Source organism: Schistocerca nitens, chromosome 1 (assembly GCF_023898315.1).
Source record: "Schistocerca nitens isolate TAMUIC-IGC-003100 chromosome 1, iqSchNite1.1, whole genome shotgun sequence".
In the NCBI taxonomy this organism is placed as follows: Eukaryota; Metazoa; Arthropoda; class Insecta; order Orthoptera; family Acrididae; genus Schistocerca; species Schistocerca nitens.
Window position 1 is genome coordinate 416366663 of NC_064614.1, and position 24348 is coordinate 416391010.

Genomic DNA, 24348 nt, shown 5'->3' on the forward strand with positions numbered 1-24348 from the left:
TCCATCTAGCTTAAATAATGAAGCATTATTATTTTTGTCATATACTTTCATATGCGTGAAGGAAATATCTCCACATTCTGAATTAAAGTGAAGACAAATTTTGTTCGAGCTTTCCAGATAGTGCTCGAGATGAACAGAAAAAAGAAGTGTTACCATACCTTCAAGTGTCTTCTGTTCCATCAGCGTCCAATGGGGTAAGCTGCAGTTTTTGCTGATTATTGTCTTTCCTTAAGAACCTGCTGATGTGATGTGATGTTTGTCCCTCGTGTACAACACCCACGAGTGCATCCAGCTTTCTTGGAACATCTGATAGTCTGAGCTTGGTCCTTCGGTTGCTCAGCGACAGACAAGGGCGATTGACAATGCTGCCGTATTTCCTGGCACTAAGGGCTCCCACGGAGGGAGCAAAGGTAAGAGCAACAATTGATTTTGTGGCTTGCACTGTGGCTCGAAGAAACAGTCATTCAGCAAATCTCATTTGCCGTTTTGACACCGGACGGAAGAAAGAGGGCGACTTTCAGGCGGAGAGGGCGGCTCGAAGGCGGTAACCCCGACATGGCCCGCCATCTCCCGGAGGGTGCAGTAACTTAACCCCAGCAACGGCCGGCGCCGCGAGTCGCGATGTCTTCCGCACGAAAAATGCATCGCTTTCTGCAGAGGGCCGTTATTGTGCCTGTCTGCCTGCTAACTCGACGGCCAACAGCGCGTTTATAAGGAAGCAAGTACATTCACGGCACCATGCTCTTCGCCGAATGCGACAACGTCAAGAGTTCTCGTTCCACTACGATAGCGCGAGGCATTACAAATATTCGCCTGTGGCCGAGGAGAAGCATACTTACCTGGCGTAGAGGGTACCGTGATCATGAAGGCGGTTCCTCCGGGGTGAGGCTTGTCCATTGCACTTCGGTCGAGCTGACCCCCGCGATTACTCCAAATGCGAGTAACTCGGGCGCATAATTTTTGGTAGTCGGGACTGCGTTCGCGCTGTCCCGTTGCTAATCTCTAATGCAATCAAAGCTTCTCCTCGTAGCGGATGATAAGCACTGACGGTGAGTAATTTACCACCTTCTTATAACCGACGATGCCTCTACTAAAAACGACAAATTGCACTAGGACACGGCGTCGAAACCCACAGCCGGCGCACTGCTCGTTAACCGCGTGGCACGCGTGCTCGTAATAACAGCGGCAGCCGCGAGATGGCTCAGGCGATCTAACGTGGCTGCGATTTCTGTATTAACGGTCGAACGGCCCCTTTTAGCATTCTCTGTCCATAAACGGATTGTGCACCAAACGTTATTCGACGGCGCGGCATTCCCTGCAAGCACAGTGACTGCTGTGGCGCGAGCGGGCGTACAGGGGCCGTCGGCCAGCCGAACGCTTTGGCGCCTGTGGCAAGGTACATGAAGGGGCCGGAAGCGAGCGTCTAGCGTAGCGTCTCGAGACTTGCGGCACTTGAGGAGCTTGTGGGGATGTGAATCGAAGGAAATAACATGACGAGCTGCACCGAAAAACGAGAAACATAGATTCTAGCCAACCTCGGTGATCGGACGAGAACCGGCGTATTTTTACCCTTTTCTTGCCTCGTTGCCGTTGGCGAGTGAATGCTGCAACGTGTGCCGGCAAGTCAGCTTCGGATCCTCACTTAACTTCCACACACAGTGAATATCTTCCTGGCCACGACAGTTTCCTGCCGCAGTTGGCGTCTACCTGCTCTAAGGAATGGCCTTTCGTCGCAGTGGTTGTGTTTCACCTGACAACTTTGCAGGCAACCTAAAATAACGCTTGGAAAGGAACAATTAAAGCACGAGGAGGACCGAAAACGGCCGCATGAAATTATTAAGCTCGGTTTCGATTGCGACAATTACTATGAAATACTCGCGTACACTAATTGCAGAGATAGGTAGGATTAAAAAAAAAAAAAAATACACTTCATTGTTTAATACCATTTCATTACACTTCAGAACTGTTACTACTTCAAAAACAAGCAATTTAATTTATTCTTACTTACTTACTTACTTACTCCAGGTCCAAGCAAAGAGACAGAGAGGGGTGAATGTAATGCCTGCAGCCGTTTTCAAATGTTTGCACATCTAAAACTACTCATAGCGTCACCATAGTCATAAGATATTAATCATTTATGAAATGCCGCAAAATTAATCTGCAGCAAGCAGTGTTGTTGCCATTAGATGGCAATGGCTTTGTTTTCACAGTGCTACCTAGTAGTGGTGCAGCCTAAACGAATTAATTTACTTCCCCTAAACTTTTCCATCTAGCTTAAATAATGAAGCATTATTATTTTTGTCATATACTTTCATATGCGTGAAGGAAATATCTCCACATTCTGAATTAAAGTGAAGACAAATTTTGTTCGAGCTTTCCAGATAGTGCTCGAGATGAACAGAAAAAAGAAGTGTTACCATACCTTCAAGTGTCTTCTGTTCCATCAGCGTCCAATGGGGTAAGCTGCAGTTTTTGCTGATTATTGTCTTTCCTTAAGAACCTGCTGATGTGATGTGATGTTTGTCCCTCGTGTACAACACCCACGAGTGCATCCAGCTTTCTTAGAACATCTGATAGTCTGAGCTTGGTCCTTCGGTTGCTCAGCGACAGACAAGGGCGATTGACAATGCTGCCGTATTTCCTGGCACTAAGGGCTCCCACGGAGGGAGCAAAGGTAAGAGCAACAATTGATTTTGTGGCTTGCACTGTGGCTCGAAGAAACAGTCATTCAGCAAATCTCATTTGCCGTTTTGACACCGGACGGAAGAAAGAGGGCGACTTTCAGGCGGAGAGGGCGGCTCGAAGGCGGTAACCCCGACATGGCCCGCCATCTCCCGGAGGGTGCAGTAACTTAACCCCAGCAACGGCCGGCGCCGCGAGTCGCGATGTCTTCCGCACGAAAAATGCATCGCTTTCTGCAGAGGGCCGTTATTGTGCCTGTCTGCCTGCTAACTCGACGGCCAACAGCGCGTTTATAAGGAAGCAAGTACATTCACGGCACCATGCTCTTCGCCGAATGCGACAACGTCAAGAGTTCTCGTTCCACTACGATAGCGCGAGGCATTACAAATATTCGCCTGTGGCCGAGGAGAAGCATACTTACCTGGCGTAGAGGGTACCGTGATCATGAAGGCGGTTCCTCCGGGGTGAGGCTTGTCCATTGCACTTCGGTCGAGCTGACCCCCGCGATTACTCCAAATGCGAGTAACTCGGGCGCATAATTTTTGGTAGTCGGGACTGCGTTCGCGCTGTCCCGTTGCTAATCTCTAATGCAATCAAAGCTTCTCCTCGTAGCGGATGATAAGCACTGACGGTGAGTAATTTACCACCTTCTTATAACCGACGATGCCTCTACTAAAAACGACAAATTGCACTAGGACACGGCGTCGAAACCCACAGCCGGCGCACTGCTCGTTAACCGCGTGGCACGCGTGCTCGTAATAACAGCGGCAGCCGCGAGATGGCTCAGGCGATCTAACGTGGCTGCGATTTCTGTATTAACGGTCGAACGGCCCCTTTTAGCATTCTCTGTCCATAAACGGATTGTGCACCAAACGTTATTCGACGGCGCGGCATTCCCTGCAAGCACAGTGACTGCTGTGGCGCGAGCGGGCGTACAGGGGCCGTCGGCCAGCCGAACGCTTTGGCGCCTGTGGCAAGGTACATGAAGGGGCCGGAAGCGAGCGTCTAGCGTAGCGTCTCGAGACTTGCGGCACTTGAGGAGCTTGTGGGGATGTGAATCGAAGGAAATAACATGACGAGCTGCACCGAAAAACGAGAAACATAGATTCTAGCCAACCTCGGTGATCGGACGAGAACCGGCGTATTTTTACCCTTTTCTTGCCTCGTTGCCGTTGGCGAGTGAATGCTGCAACGTGTGCCGGCAAGTCAGCTTCGGATCCTCACTTAACTTCCACACACAGTGAATATCTTCCTGGCCACGACAGTTTCCTGCCGCAGTTGGCGTCTACCTGCTCTAAGGAATGGCCTTTCGTCGCAGTGGTTGTGTTTCACCTGACAACTTTGCAGGCAACCTAAAATAACGCTTGGAAAGGAACAATTAAAGCACGAGGAGGACCGAAAACGGCCGCATGAAATTATTAAGCTCGGTTTCGATTGCGACAATTACTATGAAATACTCGCGTACACTAATTGCAGAGATAGGTAGGATTAAAAAAAAAAAAAAATACACTTCATTGTTTAATACCATTTCATTACACTTCAGAACTGTTACTACTTCAAAAACAAGCAATTTAATTTATTCTTACTTACTTACTTACTTACTCCAGGTCCAAGCAAAGAGACAGAGAGGGGTGAATGTAATGCCTGCAGCCGTTTTCAAATGTTTGCACATCTAAAACTACTCATAGCGTCACCATAGTCATAAGATATTAATCATTTATGAAATGCCGCAAAATTAATCTGCAGCAAGCAGTGTTGTTGCCATTAGATGGCAATGGCTTTGTTTTCACAGTGCTACCTAGTAGTGGTGCAGCCTAAACGAATTAATTTACTTCCCCTAAACTTTTCCATCTAGCTTAAATAATGAAGCATTATTATTTTTGTCATATACTTTCATATGCGTGAAGGAAATATCTCCACATTCTGAATTAAAGTGAAGACAAATTTTGTTCGAGCTTTCCAGATAGTGCTCGAGATGAACAGAAAAAAGAAGTGTTACCATACCTTCAAGTGTCTTCTGTTCCATCAGCGTCCAATGGGGTAAGCTGCAGTTTTTGCTGATTATTGTCTTTCCTTAAGAACCTGCTGATGTGATGTGATGTTTGTCCCTCGTGTACAACACCCACGAGTGCATCCAGCTTTCTTGGAACATCTGATAGTCTGAGCTTGGTCCTTCGGTTGCTCAGCGACAGACAAGGGCGATTGACAATGCTGCCGTATTTCCTGGCACTAAGGGCTCCCACGGAGGGAGCAAAGGTAAGAGCAACAATTGATTTTGTGGCTTGCACTGTGGCTCGAAGAAACAGTCATTCAGCAAATCTCATTTGCCGTTTTGACACCGGACGGAAGAAAGAGGGCGACTTTCAGGCGGAGAGGGCGGCTCGAAGGCGGTAACCCCGACATGGCCCGCCATCTCCCGGAGGGTGCAGTAACTTAACCCCAGCAACGGCCGGCGCCGCGAGTCGCGATGTCTTCCGCACGAAAAATGCATCGCTTTCTGCAGAGGGCCGTTATTGTGCCTGTCTGCCTGCTAACTCGACGGCCAACAGCGCGTTTATAAGGAAGCAAGTACATTCACGGCACCATGCTCTTCGCCGAATGCGACAACGTCAAGAGTTCTCGTTCCACTACGATAGCGCGAGGCATTACAAATATTCGCCTGTGGCCGAGGAGAAGCATACTTACCTGGCGTAGAGGATACCGTGATCATGAAGGCGGTTCCTCCGGGGTGAGGCTTGTCCATTGCACTTCGGTCGAGCTGACCCCCGCGATTACTCCAAATGCGAGTAACTCGGGCGCATAATTTTTGGTAGTCGGGACTGCGTTCGCGCTGTCCCGTTGCTAATCTCTAATGCAATCAAAGCTTCTCCTCGTAGCGGATGATAAGCACTGACGGTGAGTAATTTACCACCTTCTTATAACCGACGATGCCTCTACTAAAAACGACAAATTGCACTAGGACACGGCGTCGAAACCCACAGCCGGCGCACTGCTCGTTAACCGCGTGGCACGCGTGCTCGTAATAACAGCGGCAGCCGCGAGATGGCTCAGGCGATCTAACGTGGCTGCGATTTCTGTATTAACGGTCGAACGGCCCCTTTTAGCATTCTCTGTCCATAAACGGATTGTGCACCAAACGTTATTCGACGGCGCGGCATTCCCTGCAAGCACAGTGACTGCTGTGGCGCGAGCGGGCGTACAGGGGCCGTCGGCCAGCCGAACGCTTTGGCGCCTGTGGCAAGGTACATGAAGGGGCCGGAAGCGAGCGTCTAGCGTAGCGTCTCGAGACTTGCGGCACTTGAGGAGCTTGTGGGGATGTGAATCGAAGGAAATAACATGACGAGCTGCACCGAAAAACGAGAAACATAGATTCTAGCCAACCTCGGTGATCGGACGAGAACCGGCGTATTTTTACCCTTTTCTTGCCTCGTTGCCGTTGGCGAGTGAATGCTGCAACGTGTGCCGGCAAGTCAGCTTCGGATCCTCACTTAACTTCCACACACAGTGAATATCTTCCTGGCCACGACAGTTTCCTGCCGCAGTTGGCGTCTACCTGCTCTAAGGAATGGCCTTTCGTCGCAGTGGTTGTGTTTCACCTGACAACTTTGCAGGCAACCTAAAATAACGCTTGGAAAGGAACAATTAAAGCACGAGGAGGACCGAAAACGGCCGCATGAAATTATTAAGCTCGGTTTCGATTGCGACAATTACTATGAAATACTCGCGTACACTAATTGCAGAGATAGGTAGGATTAAAAAAAAAAAAATACACTTCATTGTTTAATACCATTTCATTACACTTCAGAACTGTTACTACTTCAAAAACAAGCAATTTAATTTATTCTTACTTACTTACTTACTTACTCCAGGTCCAAGCAAAGAGACAGAGAGGGGTGAATGTAATGCCTGCAGCCGTTTTCAAATGTTTGCACATCTAAAACTACTCATAGCGTCACCATAGTCATAAGATATTAATCATTTATGAAATGCCGCAAAATTAATCTGCAGCAAGCAGTGTTGTTGCCATTAGATGGCAATGGCTTTGTTTTCACAGTGCTACCTAGTAGTGGTGCAGCCTAAACGAATTAATTTACTTCCCCTAAACTTTTCCATCTAGCTTAAATAATGAAGCATTATTATTTTTGTCATATACTTTCATATGCGTGAAGGAAATATCTCCACATTCTGAATTAAAGTGAAGACAAATTTTGTTCGAGCTTTCCAGATAGTGCTCGAGATGAACAGAAAAAAGAAGTGTTACCATACCTTCAAGTGTCTTCTGTTCCATCAGCGTCCAATGGGGTAAGCTGCAGTTTTTGCTGATTATTGTCTTTCCTTAAGAACCTGCTGATGTGATGTGATGTTTGTCCCTCGTGTACAACACCCACGAGTGCATCCAGCTTTCTTGGAACATCTGATAGTCTGAGCTTGGTCCTTCGGTTGCTCAGCGACAGACAAGGGCGATTGACAATGCTGCCGTATTTCCTGGCACTAAGGGCTCCCACGGAGGGAGCAAAGGTAAGAGCAACAATTGATTTTGTGGCTTGCACTGTGGCTCGAAGAAACAGTCATTCAGCAAATCTCATTTGCCGTTTTGACACCGGACGGAAGAAAGAGGGCGACTTTCAGGCGGAGAGGGCGGCTCGAAGGCGGTAACCCCGACATGGCCCGCCATCTCCCGGAGGGTGCAGTAACTTAACCCCAGCAACGGCCGGCGCCGCGAGTCGCGATGTCTTCCGCACGAAAAATGCATCGCTTTCTGCAGAGGGCCGTTATTGTGCCTGTCTGCCTGCTAACTCGACGGCCAACAGCGCGTTTATAAGGAAGCAAGTACATTCACGGCACCATGCTCTTCGCCGAATGCGACAACGTCAAGAGTTCTCGTTCCACTACGATAGCGCGAGGCATTACAAATATTCGCCTGTGGCCGAGGAGAAGCATACTTACCTGGCGTAGAGGATACCGTGATCATGAAGGCGGTTCCTCCGGGGTGAGGCTTGTCCATTGCACTTCGGTCGAGCTGACCCCCGCGATTACTCCAAATGCGAGTAACTCGGGCGCATAATTTTTGGTAGTCGGGACTGCGTTCGCGCTGTCCCGTTGCTAATCTCTAATGCAATCAAAGCTTCTCCTCGTAGCGGATGATAAGCACTGACGGTGAGTAATTTACCACCTTCTTATAACCGACGATGCCTCTACTAAAAACGACAAATTGCACTAGGACACGGCGTCGAAACCCACAGCCGGCGCACTGCTCGTTAACCGCGTGGCACGCGTGCTCGTAATAACAGCGGCAGCCGCGAGATGGCTCAGGCGATCTAACGTGGCTGCGATTTCTGTATTAACGGTCGAACGGCCCCTTTTAGCATTCTCTGTCCATAAACGGATTGTGCACCAAACGTTATTCGACGGCGCGGCATTCCCTGCAAGCACAGTGACTGCTGTGGCGCGAGCGGGCGTACAGGGGCCGTCGGCCAGCCGAACGCTTTGGCGCCTGTGGCAAGGTACATGAAGGGGCCGGAAGCGAGCGTCTAGCGTAGCGTCTCGAGACTTGCGGCACTTGAGGAGCTTGTGGGGATGTGAATCGAAGGAAATAACATGACGAGCTGCACCGAAAAACGAGAAACATAGATTCTAGCCAACCTCGGTGATCGGACGAGAACCGGCGTATTTTTACCCTTTTCTTGCCTCGTTGCCGTTGGCGAGTGAATGCTGCAACGTGTGCCGGCAAGTCAGCTTCGGATCCTCACTTAACTTCCACACACAGTGAATATCTTCCTGGCCACGACAGTTTCCTGCCGCAGTTGGCGTCTACCTGCTCTAAGGAATGGCCTTTCGTCGCAGTGGTTGTGTTTCACCTGACAACTTTGCAGGCAACCTAAAATAACGCTTGGAAAGGAACAATTAAAGCACGAGGAGGACCGAAAACGGCCGCATGAAATTATTAAGCTCGGTTTCGATTGCGACAATTACTATGAAATACTCGCGTACACTAATTGCAGAGATAGGTAGGATTAAAAAAAAAAAAAAATACACTTCATTGTTTAATACCATTTCATTACACTTCAGAACTGTTACTACTTCAAAAACAAGCAATTTAATTTATTCTTACTTACTTACTTACTTACTCCAGGTCCAAGCAAAGAGACAGAGAGGGGTGAATGTAATGCCTGCAGCCGTTTTCAAATGTTTGCACATCTAAAACTACTCATAGCGTCACCATAGTCATAAGATATTAATCATTTATGAAATGCCGCAAAATTAATCTGCAGCAAGCAGTGTTGTTGCCATTAGATGGCAATGGCTTTGTTTTCACAGTGCTACCTAGTAGTGGTGCAGCCTAAACGAATTAATTTACTTCCCCTAAACTTTTCCATCTAGCTTAAATAATGAAGCATTATTATTTTTGTCATATACTTTCATATGCGTGAAGGAAATATCTCCACATTCTGAATTAAAGTGAAGACAAATTTTGTTCGAGCTTTCCAGATAGTGCTCGAGATGAACAGAAAAAAGAAGTGTTACCATACCTTCAAGTGTCTTCTGTTCCATCAGCGTCCAATGGGGTAAGCTGCAGTTTTTGCTGATTATTGTCTTTCCTTAAGAACCTGCTGATGTGATGTGATGTTTGTCCCTCGTGTACAACACCCACGAGTGCATCCAGCTTTCTTGGAACATCTGATAGTCTGAGCTTGGTCCTTCGGTTGCTCAGCGACAGACAAGGGCGATTGACAATGCTGCCGTATTTCCTGGCACTAAGGGCTCCCACGGAGGGAGCAAAGGTAAGAGCAACAATTGATTTTGTGGCTTGCACTGTGGCTCGAAGAAACAGTCATTCAGCAAATCTCATTTGCCGTTTTGACACCGGACGGAAGAAAGAGGGCGACTTTCAGGCGGAGAGGGCGGCTCGAAGGCGGTAACCCCGACATGGCCCGCCATCTCCCGGAGGGTGCAGTAACTTAACCCCAGCAACGGCCGGCGCCGCGAGTCGCGATGTCTTCCGCACGAAAAATGCATCGCTTTCTGCAGAGGGCCGTTATTGTGCCTGTCTGCCTGCTAACTCGACGGCCAACAGCGCGTTTATAAGGAAGCAAGTACATTCACGGCACCATGCTCTTCGCCGAATGCGACAACGTCAAGAGTTCTCGTTCCACTACGATAGCGCGAGGCATTACAAATATTCGCCTGTGGCCGAGGAGAAGCATACTTACCTGGCGTAGAGGATACCGTGATCATGAAGGCGGTTCCTCCGGGGTGAGGCTTGTCCATTGCACTTCGGTCGAGCTGACCCCCGCGATTACTCCAAATGCGAGTAACTCGGGCGCATAATTTTTGGTAGTCGGGACTGCGTTCGCGCTGTCCCGTTGCTAATCTCTAATGCAATCAAAGCTTCTCCTCGTAGCGGATGATAAGCACTGACGGTGAGTAATTTACCACCTTCTTATAACCGACGATGCCTCTACTAAAAACGACAAATTGCACTAGGACACGGCGTCGAAACCCACAGCCGGCGCACTGCTCGTTAACCGCGTGGCACGCGTGCTCGTAATAACAGCGGCAGCCGCGAGATGGCTCAGGCGATCTAACGTGGCTGCGATTTCTGTATTAACGGTCGAACGGCCCCTTTTAGCATTCTCTGTCCATAAACGGATTGTGCACCAAACGTTATTCGACGGCGCGGCATTCCCTGCAAGCACAGTGACTGCTGTGGCGCGAGCGGGCGTACAGGGGCCGTCGGCCAGCCGAACGCTTTGGCGCCTGTGGCAAGGTACATGAAGGGGCCGGAAGCGAGCGTCTAGCGTAGCGTCTCGAGACTTGCGGCACTTGAGGAGCTTGTGGGGATGTGAATCGAAGGAAATAACATGACGAGCTGCACCGAAAAACGAGAAACATAGATTCTAGCCAACCTCGGTGATCGGACGAGAACCGGCGTATTTTTACCCTTTTCTTGCCTCGTTGCCGTTGGCGAGTGAATGCTGCAACGTGTGCCGGCAAGTCAGCTTCGGATCCTCACTTAACTTCCACACACAGTGAATATCTTCCTGGCCACGACAGTTTCCTGCCGCAGTTGGCGTCTACCTGCTCTAAGGAATGGCCTTTCGTCGCAGTGGTTGTGTTTCACCTGACAACTTTGCAGGCAACCTAAAATAACGCTTGGAAAGGAACAATTAAAGCACGAGGAGGACCGAAAACGGCCGCATGAAATTATTAAGCTCGGTTTCGATTGCGACAATTACTATGAAATACTCGCGTACACTAATTGCAGAGATAGGTAGGATTAAAAAAAAAAAAAATACACTTCATTGTTTAATACCATTTCATTACACTTCAGAACTGTTACTACTTCAAAAACAAGCAATTTAATTTATTCTTACTTACTTACTTACTTACTCCAGGTCCAAGCAAAGAGACAGAGAGGGGTGAATGTAATGCCTGCAGCCGTTTTCAAATGTTTGCACATCTAAAACTACTCATAGCGTCACCATAGTCATAAGATATTAATCATTTATGAAATGCCGCAAAATTAATCTGCAGCAAGCAGTGTTGTTGCCATTAGATGGCAATGGCTTTGTTTTCACAGTGCTACCTAGTAGTGGTGCAGCCTAAACGAATTAATTTACTTCCCCTAAACTTTTCCATCTAGCTTAAATAATGAAGCATTATTATTTTTGTCATATACTTTCATATGCGTGAAGGAAATATCTCCACATTCTGAATTAAAGTGAAGACAAATTTTGTTCGAGCTTTCCAGATAGTGCTCGAGATGAACAGAAAAAAGAAGTGTTACCATACCTTCAAGTGTCTTCTGTTCCATCAGCGTCCAATGGGGTAAGCTGCAGTTTTTGCTGATTATTGTCTTTCCTTAAGAACCTGCTGATGTGATGTGATGTTTGTCCCTCGTGTACAACACCCACGAGTGCATCCAGCTTTCTTAGAACATCTGATAGTCTGAGCTTGGTCCTTCGGTTGCTCAGCGACAGACAAGGGCGATTGACAATGCTGCCGTATTTCCTGGCACTAAGGGCTCCCACGGAGGGAGCAAAGGTAAGAGCAACAATTGATTTTGTGGCTTGCACTGTGGCTCGAAGAAACAGTCATTCAGCAAATCTCATTTGCCGTTTTGACACCGGACGGAAGAAAGAGGGCGACTTTCAGGCGGAGAGGGCGGCTCGAAGGCGGTAACCCCGACATGGCCCGCCATCTCCCGGAGGGTGCAGTAACTTAACCCCAGCAACGGCCGGCGCCGCGAGTCGCGATGTCTTCCGCACGAAAAATGCATCGCTTTCTGCAGAGGGCCGTTATTGTGCCTGTCTGCCTGCTAACTCGACGGCCAACAGCGCGTTTATAAGGAAGCAAGTACATTCACGGCACCATGCTCTTCGCCGAATGCGACAACGTCAAGAGTTCTCGTTCCACTACGATAGCGCGAGGCATTACAAATATTCGCCTGTGGCCGAGGAGAAGCATACTTACCTGGCGTAGAGGATACCGCGATCATGAAGGCGGTTCCTCCGGGGTGAGGCTTGTCCATTGCACTTCGGTCGAGCTGACCCCCGCGATTACTCCAAATGCGAGTAACTCGGGCGCATAATTTTTGGTAGTCGGGACTGCGTTCGCGCTGTCCCGTTGCTAATCTCTAATGCAATCAAAGCTTCTCCTCGTAGCGGATGATAAGCACTGACGGTGAGTAATTTACCACCTTCTTATAACCGACGATGCCTCTACTAAAAACGACAAATTGCACTAGGACACGGCGTCGAAACCCACAGCCGGCGCACTGCTCGTTAACCGCGTGGCACGCGTGCTCGTAATAACAGCGGCAGCCGCGAGATGGCTCAGGCGATCTAACGTGGCTGCGATTTCTGTATTAACGGTCGAACGGCCCCTTTTAGCATTCTCTGTCCATAAACGGATTGTGCACCAAACGTTATTCGACGGCGCGGCATTCCCTGCAAGCACAGTGACTGCTGTGGCGCGAGCGGGCGTACAGGGGCCGTCGGCCAGCCGAACGCTTTGGCGCCTGTGGCAAGGTACATGAAGGGGCCGGAAGCGAGCGTCTAGCGTAGCGTCTCGAGACTTGCGGCACTTGAGGAGCTTGTGGGGATGTGAATCGAAGGAAATAACATGACGAGCTGCACCGAAAAACGAGAAACATAGATTCTAGCCAACCTCGGTGATCGGACGAGAACCGGCGTATTTTTACCCTTTTCTTGCCTCGTTGCCGTTGGCGAGTGAATGCTGCAACGTGTGCCGGCAAGTCAGCTTCGGATCCTCACTTAACTTCCACACACAGTGAATATCTTCCTGGCCACGACAGTTTCCTGCCGCAGTTGGCGTCTACCTGCTCTAAGGAATGGCCTTTCGTCGCAGTGGTTGTGTTTCACCTGACAACTTTGCAGGCAACCTAAAATAACGCTTGGAAAGGAACAATTAAAGCACGAGGAGGACCGAAAACGGCCGCATGAAATTATTAAGCTCGGTTTCGATTGCGACAATTACTATGAAATACTCGCGTACACTAATTGCAGAGATAGGTAGGATTAAAAAAAAAAAAAAAATACACTTCATTGTTTAATACCATTTCATTACACTTCAGAACTGTTACTACTTCAAAAACAAGCAATTTAATTTATTCTTACTTACTTACTTACTCCAGGTCCAAGCAAAGAGACAGAGAGGGGTGAATGTAATGCCTGCAGCCGTTTTCAAATGTTTGCACATCTAAAACTACTCATAGCGTCACCATAGTCATAAGATATTAATCATTTATGAAATGCCGCAAAATTAATCTGCAGCAAGCAGTGTTGTTGCCATTAGATGGCAATGGCTTTGTTTTCACAGTGCTACCTAGTAGTGGTGCAGCCTAAACGAATTAATTTACTTCCCCTAAACTTTTCCATCTAGCTTAAATAATGAAGCATTATTATTTTTGTCATATACTTTCATATGCGTGAAGGAAATATCTCCACATTCTGAATTAAAGTGAAGACAAATTTTGTTCGAGCTTTCCAGATAGTGCTCGAGATGAACAGAAAAAAGAAGTGTTACCATACCTTCAAGTGTCTTCTGTTCCATCAGCGTCCAATGGGGTAAGCTGCAGTTTTTGCTGATTATTGTCTTTCCTTAAGAACCTGCTGATGTGATGTGATGTTTGTCCCTCGTGTACAACACCCACGAGTGCATCCAGCTTTCTTGGAACATCTGATAGTCTGAGCTTGGTCCTTCGGTTGCTCAGCGACAGACAAGGGCGATTGACAATGCTGCCGTATTTCCTGGCACTAAGGGCTCCCACGGAGGGAGCAAAGGTAAGAGCAACAATTGATTTTGTGGCTTGCACTGTGGCTCGAAGAAACAGTCATTCAGCAAATCTCATTTGCCGTTTTGACACCGGACGGAAGAAAGAGGGCGACTTTCAGGCGGAGAGGGCGGCTCGAAGGCGGTAACCCCGACATGGCCCGCCATCTCCCGGAGGGTGCAGTAACTTAACCCCAGCAACGGCCGGCGCCGCGAGTCGCGATGTCTTCCGCACGAAAAATGCATCGCTTTCTGCAGAGGGCCGTTATTGTGCCTGTCTGCCTGCTAACTCGACGGCCAACAGCGCGTTTATAAGGAAGCAAGTACATTCACGGCACCATGCTCTTCGCCGAATGCGACAACGTCAAGAGTTCTCGTTCCACTACGATAGCGCGAGGCATTACAAATATTCGCCTGTGGCCGAGGAGAAGCATACTTACCTGGCGTAGAGGGTACCGTGATCATGAAGGCGGTTCCTCCGGGGTGAGGCTTGTCCATTGCACTTCGGTCGAGCTGACCCCCGCGATTACTCCAAATGCGAGTAACTCGGGCGCATAATTTTTGGTAGTCGGGACTGCGTTCGCGCTGTCCCGTTGCTAATCTCTAATGCAATCAAAGCTTCTCCTCGTAGCGGATGATAAGCACTGACGGTGAGTAATTTACCACCTTCTTATAACCGACGATGCCTCTACTAAAAACGACAAATTGCACTAGGACACGGCGTCGAAACCCACAGCCGGCGCACTGCTCGTTAACCGCGTGGCACGCGTGCTCGTAATAACAGCGGCAGCCGCGAGATGGCTCAGGCGATCTAACGTGGCTGCGATTTCTGTATTAACGGTCGAACGGCCCCTTTTAGCATTCTCTGTCCATAAACGGATTGTGCACCAAACGTTATTCGACGGCGCGGCATTCCCTGCAAGCACAGTGACTGCTGTGGCGCGAGCGGGCGTACAGGGGCCGTCGGCCAGCCGAACGCTTTGGCGCCTGTGGCAAGGTACATGAAGGGGCCGGAAGCGAGCGTCTAGCGTAGCGTCTCGAGACTTGCGGCACTTGAGGAGCTTGTGGGGATGTGAATCGAAGGAAATAACATGACGAGCTGCACCGAAAAACGAGAAACATAGATTCTAGCCAACCTCGGTGATCGGACGAGAACCGGCGTATTTTTACCCTTTTCTTGCCTCGTTGCCGTTGGCGAGTGAATGCTGCAACGTGTGCCGGCAAGTCAGCTTCGGATCCTCACTTAACTTCCACACACAGTGAATATCTTCCTGGCCACGACAGTTTCCTGCCGCAGTTGGCGTCTACCTGCTCTAAGGAATGGCCTTTCGTCGCAGTGGTTGTGTTTCACCTGACAACTTTGCAGGCAACCTAAAATAACGCTTGGAAAGGAACAATTAAAGCACGAGGAGGACCGAAAACGGCCGCATGAAATTATTAAGCTCGGTTTCGATTGCGACAATTACTATGAAATACTCGCGTACACTAATTGCAGAGATAGGTAGGATTAAAAAAAAAAAAAATACACTTCATTGTTTAATACCATTTCATTACACTTCAGAACTGTTACTACTTCAAAAACAAGCAATTTAATTTATTCTTACTTACTTACTTACTTACTCCAGGTCCAAGCAAAGAGACAGAGAGGGGTGAATGTAATGCCTGCAGCCGTTTTCAAATGTTTGCACATCTAAAACTACTCATAGCGTCACCATAGTCATAAGATATTAATCATTTATGAAATGCCGCAAAATTAATCTGCAGCAAGCAGTGTTGTTGCCATTAGATGGCAATGGCTTTGTTTTCACAGTGCTACCTAGTAGTGGTGCAGCCTAAACGAATTAATTTACTTCCCCTAAACTTTTCCATCTAGCTTAAATAATGAAGCATTATTATTTTTGTCATATACTTTCATATGCGTGAAGGAAATATCTCCACATTCTGAATTAAAGTGAAGACAAATTTTGTTCGAGCTTTCCAGATAGTGCTCGAGATGAACAGAAAAAAGAAGTGTTACCATACCTTCAAGTGTCTTCTGTTCCATCAGCGTCCAATGGGGTAAGCTGCAGTTTTTGCTGATTATTGTCTTTCCTTAAGAACCTGCTGATGTGATGTGATGTTTGTCCCTCGTGTACAACACCCACGAGTGCATCCAGCTTTCTTAGAACATCTGATAGTCTGAGCTTGGTCCTTCGGTTGCTCAGCGACAGACAAGGGCGATTGACAATGCTGCCGTATTTCCTGGCACTAAGGGCTCCCACGGAGGGAGCAAAGGTAAGAGCAACAATTGATTTTGTGGCTTGCACTGTGGCTCGAAGAAACAGTCATTCAGCAAATCTCATTTGCCGTTTTGACACCGGACGGAAGAAAGAGGGCGACTTTCAGGCGGAGAGGGCGGCTCGAAGGCGGTAACCCCGACATGGCCCGCCATCTCCCGGAGGGTGCAGTAACTTAACCCCAGCAACGGCCGGCGCCGCGAGTCGCGATGTCTTCCGCACGAAAAATGCATCGCTTTCTGCAGAGGGCCGTTATTGTGCCTGTCTGCCTGCTAACTCGACGGCCAACAGCGCGTTTATAAGGAAGCAAGTACATTCACGGCACCATGCTCTTCGCCGAATGCGACAACGTCAAGAGTTCTCGTTCCACTACGATAGCGCGAGGCATTACAAATATTCGCCTGTGGCCGAGGAGAAGCATACTTACCTGGCGTAGAGGATACCGTGATCATGAAGGCGGTTCCTCCGGGGTGAGGCTTGTCCATTGCACTTCGGTCGAGCTGACCCCCGCGATTACTCCAAATGCGAGTAACTCGGGCGCATAATTTTTGGTAGTCGGGACTGCGTTCGCGCTGTCCCGTTGCTAATCTCTAATGCAATCAAAGCTTCTCCTCGTAGCGGATGATAAGCACTGACGGTGAGTAATTTACCACCTTCTTATAACCGACGATGCCTCTACTAAAAACGACAAATTGCACTAGGACACGGCGTCGAAACCCACAGCCGGCGCACTGCTCGTTAACCGCGTGGCACGCGTGCTCGTAATAACAGCGGCAGCCGCGAGATGGCTCAGGCGATCTAACGTGGCTGCGATTTCTGTATTAACGGTCGAACGGCCCCTTTTAGCATTCTCTGTCCATAAACGGATTGTGCACCAAACGTTATTCGACGGCGCGGCATTCCCTGCAAGCACAGTGACTGCTGTGGCGCGAGCGGGCGTACAGGGGCCGTCGGCCAGCCGAACGCTTTGGCGCCTGTGGCAAGGTACATGAAGGGGCCGGAAGCGAGCGTCTAGCGTAGCGTCTCGAGACTTGCGGCACTTGAGGAGCTTGTGGGGATGTGAATCGAAGGAAATAACATGACGAGCTGCACCGAAAAACGAGAAACATAGATTCTAGCCAACCTCGGTGATCGGACGAGAACCGGCGTATTTTTACCCTTTTCTTGCCTCGTTGCCGTTGGCGAGTGAATGCTGCAACGTGTGCCGGCAAGTCAGCTTCGGATCCTCACTTAACTTCCACACACAGTGAATATCTTCCTGGCCACGACAGTTTCCTGCCGCAGTTGGCGTCTACCTGCTCTAAGGAATGGCCTTTCGTCGCAGTGGTTGTGTTTCACCTGACAACTTTGCAGGCAACCTAAAATAACGCTTGGAAAGGAACAATTAAAGCACGAGGAGGACCGAAAACGGCCGCATGAAATTATTAAGCTCGGTTTCGATTGCGACAATTACTATGAAATACTCGCGTACACTAATTGCAGAGATAGGTAGGATTAAAAAAAAAAAAAATACACTTCATTGTTTAATACCATTTCATTACACTTCAGAACTGTTACTACTTCAAAAACAAGCAATTTAATTTATTCTTACTTACTTACTTACTTACTCCAGGTCCAAGCAAAGAGACAGAGAGGGGTGAATGTAATGCCTGCAGCCGTTTTCAAATGTTTGCACATCTAAAACTACTCATAGCGTCACCATAGTCATAAGATATTAATCATTTATGAAATGCCGCAAAATTAATCTGCAGCAAGCAGTGTTGTTGCCATTAGATGGCAATGGCTTTGTTTTCACAGTGCTACCTAGTAGTGGTGCAGCCTAAACGAATTAATTTACTTCCCCTAAACTTTTCCATCTAGCTTAAATAATGAAGCATTATTATTTTTGTCATATACTTTCATATGCGTGAAGGAAATATCTCCACATTCTGAATTAAAGTGAAGACAAATTTTGTTCGAGCTTTCCAGATAGTGCTCGAGATGAACAGAAAAAAGAAGTGTTACCATACCTTCAAGTGTCTTCTGTTCCATCAGCGTCCAATGGGGTAAGCTGCAGTTTTTGCTGATTATTGTCTTTCCTTAAGAACCTGCTGATGTGATGTGATGTTTGTCCCTCGTGTACAACACCCACGAGTGCATCCAGCTTTCTTAGAACATCTGATAGTCTGAGCTTGGTCCTTCGGTTGCTCAGCGACAGACAAGGGCGATTGACAATGCTGCCGTATTTCCTGGCACTAAGGGCTCCCACGGAGGGAGCAAAGGTAAGAGCAACAATTGATTTTGTGGCTTGCACTGTGGCTCGAAGAAACAGTCATTCAGCAAATCTCATTTGCCGTTTTGACACCGGACGGAAGAAAGAGGGCGACTTTCAGGCGGAGAGGGCGGCTCGAAGGCGGTAACCCCGACATGGCCCGCCATCTCCCGGAGGGTGGAGTAACTTAACGCCAGCAACGGCCGGCGCCGCGAGTCGCGATGTCTTCCGCACGAAAAATGCATCGCTTTCTGCAGAGGGCCGTTATTGTGCCTGTCTGCCTGCTAACTCGACGGCCAACAGCGCGTTTATAAGGAAGCAAGTACATTCACGGCACCATGCTCTTCGCCGAATGCGACAACGTCAAGAGTTCTCGTTCCACTACGATAGCGCGAGGCATTACAAATATTCGCCTGTGGCCGAGGAGAAGCATACTTACCTGGCGTAGAGGGTACCGCGATCATGAAGGCGGTTCCTCCGGGGTGAGGCTTGTCCATTGCACTTCGGTCGAGCTGACCCCCGCGATTACTCCAAATGCGAGTAACTCGGGCGCATAATTTTTGGTAGTCGGGACTGCGTTCGCGCTGTCCCGTTGCTAATCTCTAATGCAATCAAAGCTTCTCCTCGTAGCGGATGATAAGCACTGACGGTGAGTAATTTACCACCTTCTTATAACCGACGATGCCTCTACTAAAAACGACAAATTGCACTAGGACACGGCGTCGAAACCCACAGCCGGCGCACTGCTCGTTAACCGCGTGGCACGCGTGCTCGTAATAACAGCGGCAGCCGCGAGATGGCTCAGGCGATCTAACGTGGCTGCGATTTCTGTATTAACGGTCGAACGGCCCCTTTTAGCATTCTCTGTCCATAAACGGATTGTGCACCAAACGTTATTCGACGGCGCGGCATTCCCTGCAAGCACAGTGACTGCTGTGGCGCGAGCGGGCGTACAGGGGCCGTCGGCCAGCCGAACGCTTTGGCGCCTGTGGCAAGGTACATGAAGGGGCCGGAAGCGAGCGTCTAGCGTAGCGTCTCGAGACTTGCGGCACTTGAGGAGCTTGTGGGGATGTGAATCGAAGGAAATAACATGACGAGCTGCACCGAAAAACGAGAAACATAGATTCTAGCCAACCTCGGTGATCGGACGAGAACCGGCGTATTTTTACCCTTTTCTTGCCTCGTTGCCGTTGGCGAGTGAATGCTGCAACGTGTGCCGGCAAGTCAGCTTCGGATCCTCACTTAACTTCCACACACAGTGAATATCTTCCTGGCCACGACAGTTTCCTGCCGCAGTTGGCGTCTACCTGCTCTAAGGAATGGCCTTTCGTCGCAGTGGTTGTGTTTCACCTGACAACTTTGCAGGCAACCTAAAATAACGCTTGGAAAGGAACAATTAAAGCACGAGGAGGACCGAAAACGGCCGCATGAAATTATTAAGCTCGGTTTCGATTGCGACAATTACTATGAAATACTCGCGTACACTAATTGCAGAGATAGGTAGGATTAAAAAAAAAAAAAAATACACTTCATTGTTTAATACCATTTCATTACACTTCAGAACTGTTACTACTTCAAAAACAAGCAATTTAATTTATTCTTACTTACTTACTTACTTACTCCAGGTCCAAGCAAAGAGACAGAGAGGGGTGAATGTAATGCCTGCAGCCGTTTTCAAATGTTTGCACATCTAAAACTACTCATAGCGTCACCATAGTCATAAGATATTAATCATTTATGAAATGCCGCAAAATTAATCTGCAGCAAGCAGTGTTGTTGCCATTAGATGGCAATGGCTTTGTTTTCACAGTGCTACCTAGTAGTGGTGCAGCCTAAACGAATTAATTTACTTCCCCTAAACTTTTCCATCTAGCTTAAATAATGAAGCATTATTATTTTTGTCATATACTTTCATATGCGTGAAGGAAATATCTCCACATTCTGAATTAAAGTGAAGACAAATTTTGTTCGAGCTTTCCAGATAGTGCTCGAGATGAACAGAAAAAAGAAGTGTTACCATACCTTCAAGTGTCTTCTGTTCCATCAGCGTCCAATGGGGTAAGCTGCAGTTTTTGCTGATTATTGTCTTTCCTTAAGAACCTGCTGATGTGATGTGATGTTTGTCCCTCGTGTACAACACCCACGAGTGCATCCAGCTTTCTTAGAACATCTGATAGTCTGAGCTTGGTCCTTCGGTTGCTCAGCGACAGACAAGGGCGATTGACAATGCTGCCGTATTTCCTGGCACTAAGGGCTCCCACGGAGGGAGCAAAGGTAAGAGCAACAATTGATTTTGTGGCTTGCACTGTGGCTCGAAGAAACAGTCATTCAGCAAATCTCATTTGCCGTTTTGACACCGGACGGAAGAAAGAGGGCGACTTTCAGGCGGAGAGGGCGGCTCGAAGGCGGTAACCCCGACATGGCCCGCCATCTCCCGGAGGGTGCAGTAACTTAACCCCAGCAACGGCCGGCGCCGCGAGTCGCGATGTCTTCCGCACGAAAAATGCATCGCTTTCTGCAGAGGGCCGTTATTGTGCCTGTCTGCCTGCTAACTCGACGGCCAACAGCGCGTTTATAAGGAAGCAAGTACATTCACGGCACCATGCTCTTCGCCGAATGCGACAACGTCAAGAGTTCTCGTTCCACTACGATAGCGCGAGGCATTACAAATATTCGCCTGTGGCCGAGGAGAAGCATACTTACCTGGCGTAGAGGATACCGTGATCATGAAGGCGGTTCCTCCGGGGTGAGGCTTGTCCATTGCACTTCGGTCGAGCTGACCCCCGCGATTACTCCAAATGCGAGTAACTCGGGCGCATAATTTTTGGTAGTCGGGACTGCGTTCGCGCTGTCCCGTTGCTAATCTCTAATGCAATCAAAGCTTCTCCTCGTAGCGGATGATAAGCACTGACGGTGAGTAATTTACCACCTTCTTATAACCGACGATGCCTCTACTAAAAACGACAAATTGCACTAGGACACGGCGTCGAAACCCACAGCCGGCGCACTGCTCGTTAACCGCGTGGCACGCGTGCTCGTAATAACAGCGGCAGCCGCGAGATGGCTCAGGCGATCTAACGTGGCTGCGATTTCTGTATTAACGGTCGAACGGCCCCTTTTAGCATTCTCTGTCCATAAACGGATTGTGCACCAAACGTTATTCGACGGCGCGGCATTCCCTGCAAGCACAGTGACTGCTGTGGCGCGAGCGGGCGTACAGGGGCCGTCGGCCAGCCGAACGCTTTGGCGCCTGTGGCAAGGTACATGAAGGGGCCGGAAGCGAGCGTCTAGCGTAGCGTCTCGAGACTTGCGGCACTTGAGGAGCTTGTGGGGATGTGAATCGAAGGAAATAACATGACGAGCTGCACCGAAAAACGAGAAACATAGATTCTAGCCAACCTCGGTGATCGGACGAGAACCGGCGTATTTTTACCCTTTTCTTGCCTCGTTGCCGTTGGCGAGTGAATGCTGCAACGTGTGCCGGCAAGTCAGCTTCGGATCCTCACTTAACTTCCACACACAGTGAATATCTTCCTGGCCACGACAGTTTCCTGCCGCAGTTGGCGTCTACCTGCTCTAAGGAATGGCCTTTCGTCGCAGTGGTTGTGTTTCACCTGACAACTTTGCAGGCAACCTAAAATAACGCTTGGAAAGGAACAATTAAAGCACGAGGAGGACCGAAAACGGCCGCATGAAATTATTAAGCTCGGTTTCGATTGCGACAATTACTATGAAATACTCGCGTACACTAATTGCAGAGATAGGTAGGATTAAAAAAAAAAAAAAAATACACTTCATTGTTTAATACCATTTCATTACACTTCAGAACTGTTACTACTTCAAAAACAAGCAATTTAATTTATTCTTACTTACTTACTTACTTACTCCAGGTCCAAGCAAAGAGACAGAGAGGGGTGAATGTAATGCCTGCAGCCGTTTTCAAATGTTTGCACATCTAAAACTACTCATAGCGTCACCATAGTCATAAGATATTAATCATTTATGAAATGCCGCAAAATTAATCTGCAGCAAGCAGTGTTGTTGCCATTAGATGGCAATGGCTTTGTTTTCACAGTGCTACCTAGTAGTGGTGCAGCCTAAACGAATTAATTTACTTCCCCTAAACTTTTCCATCTAGCTTAAATAATGAAGCATTATTATTTTTGTCATATACTTTCATATGCGTGAAGGAAATATCTCCACATTCTGAATTAAAGTGAAGACAAATTTTGTTCGAGCTTTCCAGATAGTGCTCGAGATGAACAGAAAAAAGAAGTGTTACCATACCTTCAAGTGTCTTCTGTTCCATCAGCGTCCAATGGGGTAAGCTGCAGTTTTTGCTGATTATTGTCTTTCCTTAAGAACCTGCTGATGTGATGTGATGTTTGTCCCTCGTGTACAACACCCACGAGTGCATCCAGCTTTCTTAGAACATCTGATAGTCTGAGCTTGGTCCTTCGGTTGCTCAGCGACAGACAAGGGCGATTGACAATGCTGCCGTATTTCCTGGCACTAAGGGCTCCCACGGAGGGAGCAAAGGTAAGAGCAACAATTGATTTTGTGGCTTGCACTGTGGCTCGAAGAAACAGTCATTCAGCAAATCTCATTTGCCGTTTTGACACCGGACGGAAGAAAGAGGGCGACTTTCAGGCGGAGAGGGCGGCTCGAAGGCGGTAACCCCGACATGGCCCGCCATCTCCCGGAGGGTGCAGTAACTTAACCCCAGCAACGGCCGGCGCCGCGAGTCGCGATGTCTTCCGCACGAAAAATGCATCGCTTTCTGCAGAGGGCCGTTATTGTGCCTGTCTGCCTGCTAACTCGACGGCCAACAGCGCGTTTATAAGGAAGCAAGTACATTCACGGCACCATGCTCTTCGCCGAATGCGACAACGTCAAGAGTTCTCGTTCCACTACGATAGCGCGAGGCATTACAAATATTCGCCTGTGGCCGAGGAGAAGCATACTTACCTGGCGTAGAGGATACCGTGATCATGAAGGCGGTTCCTCCGGGGTGAGGCTTGTCCATTGCACTTCGGTCGAGCTGACCCCCGCGATTACTCCAAATGCGAGTAACTCGGGCGCATAATTTTTGGTAGTCGGGACTGCGTTCGCGCTGTCCCGTTGCTAATCTCTAATTCAATCAAAGCTTCTCCTCGTAGCGGATGATAAGCACTGACGGTGAGTAATTTACCACCTTCTTATAACCGACGATGCCTCTACTAAAAACGACAAATTGCACTAGGACACGGCGTCGAAACCCACAGCCGGCGCACTGCTCGTTAACCGCGTGGCACGCGTGCTCGTAATAACAGCGGCAGCCGCGAGATGGCTCAGGCGATCTAACGTGGCTGCGATTTCTGTATTAACGGTCGAACGGCCCCTTTTAGCATTCTCTGTCCATAAACGGATTGTGCACCAAACGTTATTCGACGGCGCGGCATTCCCTGCAAGCACAGTGACTGCTGTGGCGCGAGCGGGCGTACAGGGGCCGTCGGCCAGCCGAACGCTTTGGCGCCTGTGGCAAGGTACATGAAGGGGCCGGAAGCGAGCGTCTAGCGTAGCGTCTCGAGACTTGCGGCACTTGAGGAGCTTGTGGGGATGTGAATCGAAGGAAATAACATGACGAGCTGCACCGAAAAACGAGAAACATAGATTCTAGCCAACCTCGGTGATCGGACGAGAACCGGCGTATTTTTACCCTTTTCTTGCCTCGTTGCCGTTGGCGAGTGAATGCTGCAACGTGTGCCGGCAAGTCAGCTTCGGATCCTCACTTAACTTCCACACACAGTGAATATCTTCCTGGCCACGACAGTTTCCTGCCGCAGTTGGCGTCTACCTGCTCTA

At 48.7% G+C, this 24348-nt stretch overlaps 11 non-coding genes across 11 annotated transcripts; all 11 read left to right on the forward strand.

Moving 5' to 3' along the window:
- The first annotated feature begins 831 nt into the window (after positions 1 to 831).
- LOC126203818 (U1 spliceosomal RNA) lies at positions 832 to 993 on the forward strand. The gene has a single exon (XR_007540383.1). It is a non-coding gene; the product is annotated as a U1 spliceosomal RNA (small nuclear RNA).
- Positions 994 to 3095: 2102 nt separating this feature from the next.
- On the forward strand, positions 3096 to 3257 carry LOC126203826 (U1 spliceosomal RNA). Its single transcript, XR_007540385.1, has one exon. It is a non-coding gene; the product is annotated as a U1 spliceosomal RNA (small nuclear RNA).
- A 2102-nt stretch (positions 3258 to 5359) lies between these two features.
- LOC126203498 (U1 spliceosomal RNA) lies at positions 5360 to 5521 on the forward strand. Its single transcript, XR_007540269.1, has one exon. It is a non-coding gene; the product is annotated as a U1 spliceosomal RNA (small nuclear RNA).
- Positions 5522 to 7621: 2100 nt separating this feature from the next.
- LOC126203505 (U1 spliceosomal RNA) lies at positions 7622 to 7783 on the forward strand. The gene has a single exon (XR_007540270.1). It is a non-coding gene; the product is annotated as a U1 spliceosomal RNA (small nuclear RNA).
- A 2102-nt stretch (positions 7784 to 9885) lies between these two features.
- Positions 9886 to 10047, forward strand: LOC126203513 (U1 spliceosomal RNA). The gene has a single exon (XR_007540271.1). It is a non-coding gene; the product is annotated as a U1 spliceosomal RNA (small nuclear RNA).
- A 2101-nt stretch (positions 10048 to 12148) lies between these two features.
- On the forward strand, positions 12149 to 12310 carry LOC126203487 (U1 spliceosomal RNA). The gene has a single exon (XR_007540267.1). It is a non-coding gene; the product is annotated as a U1 spliceosomal RNA (small nuclear RNA).
- Positions 12311 to 14409: 2099 nt separating this feature from the next.
- LOC126203835 (U1 spliceosomal RNA) lies at positions 14410 to 14571 on the forward strand. The gene has a single exon (XR_007540389.1). It is a non-coding gene; the product is annotated as a U1 spliceosomal RNA (small nuclear RNA).
- A 2101-nt stretch (positions 14572 to 16672) lies between these two features.
- Positions 16673 to 16834, forward strand: LOC126203519 (U1 spliceosomal RNA). Its single transcript, XR_007540285.1, has one exon. It is a non-coding gene; the product is annotated as a U1 spliceosomal RNA (small nuclear RNA).
- A 2101-nt stretch (positions 16835 to 18935) lies between these two features.
- Positions 18936 to 19097, forward strand: LOC126203777 (U1 spliceosomal RNA). The gene has a single exon (XR_007540369.1). It is a non-coding gene; the product is annotated as a U1 spliceosomal RNA (small nuclear RNA).
- A 2102-nt stretch (positions 19098 to 21199) lies between these two features.
- On the forward strand, positions 21200 to 21361 carry LOC126203524 (U1 spliceosomal RNA). The gene has a single exon (XR_007540286.1). It is a non-coding gene; the product is annotated as a U1 spliceosomal RNA (small nuclear RNA).
- A 2103-nt stretch (positions 21362 to 23464) lies between these two features.
- On the forward strand, positions 23465 to 23626 carry LOC126203531 (U1 spliceosomal RNA). Its single transcript, XR_007540291.1, has one exon. It is a non-coding gene; the product is annotated as a U1 spliceosomal RNA (small nuclear RNA).
- The last annotated feature ends 722 nt before the right edge of the window (positions 23627 to 24348 follow it).